The sequence below is a fragment of the Aulonocara stuartgranti genome, assembly GCF_965226115.1.
Source record: "Aulonocara stuartgranti genome assembly, chromosome: 20".
In the NCBI taxonomy this organism is placed as follows: Eukaryota; Metazoa; Chordata; class Actinopteri; order Cichliformes; family Cichlidae; genus Aulonocara; species Aulonocara stuartgranti.
The window spans coordinates 4324112-4326241 of record NC_138956.1 but is presented as its reverse complement, the minus strand read 5'-3'; the positions used below and the strand labels follow the sequence as shown (position 1 = coordinate 4326241).

The 2130-nt window shown below is 37.7% G+C and overlaps 1 protein-coding gene across 2 annotated transcripts in view; it reads left to right on the top strand.

The window, feature by feature from the left end:
- Positions 1 to 178: 178 nt before the first annotated feature.
- amigo1 (adhesion molecule with Ig-like domain 1) overlaps positions 179 to 2130 on the top strand; it is a 38691-nt gene continuing 36739 nt past the window's right edge. Inside the window, exons 1-2 of one of the 2 annotated variants that reach the window (XM_082517971.1) lie at positions 179 to 281; positions 808 to 894. The gene's annotated coding sequence lies outside the window, so the exon portion shown is untranslated. Of the gene's footprint in view, positions 282 to 528; positions 545 to 807; positions 895 to 2130 lie in introns of those variants that run through there. The other variant, XM_082517972.1, reaches the window with a different exon arrangement.

The window sequence follows — 2130 nt, the reverse complement described above, 5'->3', positions numbered from 1 at the left end:
TAATGTTTAGACCACGTGAAGGTTATCTGCAAGTTTTCTCTGTAGCTCATTCTGAAGTACAGGCAGGAGAGTTTTGTGTGGTGTGACTGCGCCCTCTGGGGACTCACGAATGAAGCGCATTGAAATGCGGAATTCAATTAACCTTTATTCAGTCTGTATGATATTGTGCCTGCCCAGAGAGGTTGAGGGGCCCAAAAAACGGTTTCCTCCAGCTATTAGATATAACTTTGACTTTTTGAACAGGAAATAGTTTGGGGGCACACCTTTCAATGAGCCTGGAGGTTCGTGCGCGTTTATTATCGGAACGGTTAAATGCAGCAGTATTAGCAGAGTTAAGCTAATGTTTAGAATTAAGATTTTACACGTTAAATACGTGAAATGAGTGACAGAGATGTATCCAGTGTTTTATGTGTGTTGGATTGATGTGACAATCCTGGTCATTTTTATCTCCATCTGGATTAGCTTATTGACCCTTTTGTTGTGAAATCTCAGCAGTTAAAAAGTTCACTACATTTGAACATCTGGAAGCAGATAATATTTACTGGTATCAGTAATTTAAAAGAATTACACTTATGTCAGTGGACTAACCTTTTTCTTTCTTTGTCGTGTCCTAATGCAACCAAAGATAATTTGAATTTTATATCTACCATCTTTTTAAAAGACTATTAAAAAAAACATAGGTGCCATTCTAAGAATACTTTTATATGTGACATGTATTTTAAGAGGGACAATTTAATGTTTGGTTGTTTTGTTTTGTTTTTTATAAATGATGCAATAACCTTTTATAAAATATCGTTTTTTCCCCAGCTCCTGCTGCCAAACAAACTTCACACCACTGTCATCAGCACAGGTTACCAGGGCAACAGCTGATTTCAGGGAAGTCAGGATTGGGAAGTAAGTGAGAAATTCGTGTGAGCTCTTGTTTGACCTACACTTTGTTTTTTAGTAGCTGTGAGCCTGTTTGTCAGAGCTTAGAGGCTCGTAGGCCTCGGTTTAAATGTTTGGTTTATAAGAGGCAATTCGTTATACCAAACCACACTGACGGTGGGCCACTGGGTGCAGGTGTGGGATGCTGCCATCATGTCACATTGACTTGATGTTGGCATCAGTCCCTGGGCACTTTCACTGGGCGTGTTGTAGCCTATCGAAAGGTCAGGCTGTTTGAACTGTTTCTGTGCACTGCAGGAGGCTCCCGCTGCTGCTCGACATTAAAGCTATGAGTCTCTCTGTCCAATGGGGTGCAGCACACGAGAGTGTATGAAAATTAAAATAATCAGAAAGCTGTGGTGGAGCCTCAGATGATGCTTGTGTCCTCTGTGTTTTGATGTATCTGGTGAATACAGAAAGGGGATATGCTGATATGTATTTGCATATGAAAAAGAAATTAGCTTACAGTAACTAGTGCTGCATGTGGCCTATTAACATATAAACTTACGATAACAATAAACAAAGAGGGGAACTAAGTCCCCTGCTACCTTACGAGCTACGGTGTTGTATAGTCCATACACAAAGCAATTAAACATTACTAAAACATAGTAGTGGCTTTAGTTTTAGTTTAATATGTGTATATATTTTTTTTTTAAAAATAATAAAAATAATTATAACTTGAGTAACCATGCATGTTTTGCATGGGCTGCTGCAATGACTTAGTCTTTACCCCTTGTTAGAATAAATTATTCTTATTCTTATCTATTCTTATTCGTATTCACATTATTTGTGAAATTTGTGCATTTAATGATAAGGCTGTCAATGCAGAACCCCAAGTTCAGTCAGAAAGTTCACAAATTAAATGATTTCATCACAGCAGCAGAATATAGTTTGTGCTGGCCTCTAGACTTTTTAAACTATCATTCCACCCAAAAATTGTTACACGTGATAATGGAAAGTATAAGTTAAATACAGTTGGGTCCTTAATTTGTTGGACAAAGAGACAATGACGGTGGATTATAGATCAAACCATTAAGACTGAAGAGCAGATTTTTCAGCTTTAATTCAAGGTTTTTAACAAAAGCTTTGCATTAACTTATCAGGAATTACAGACATTTTATACACAATCCCCATCAGAGATCAGGTGACTCACTCGGCCATGGAAGAATATCCCATTTCTTTGCCTTGAAAAACTCTTCAGTT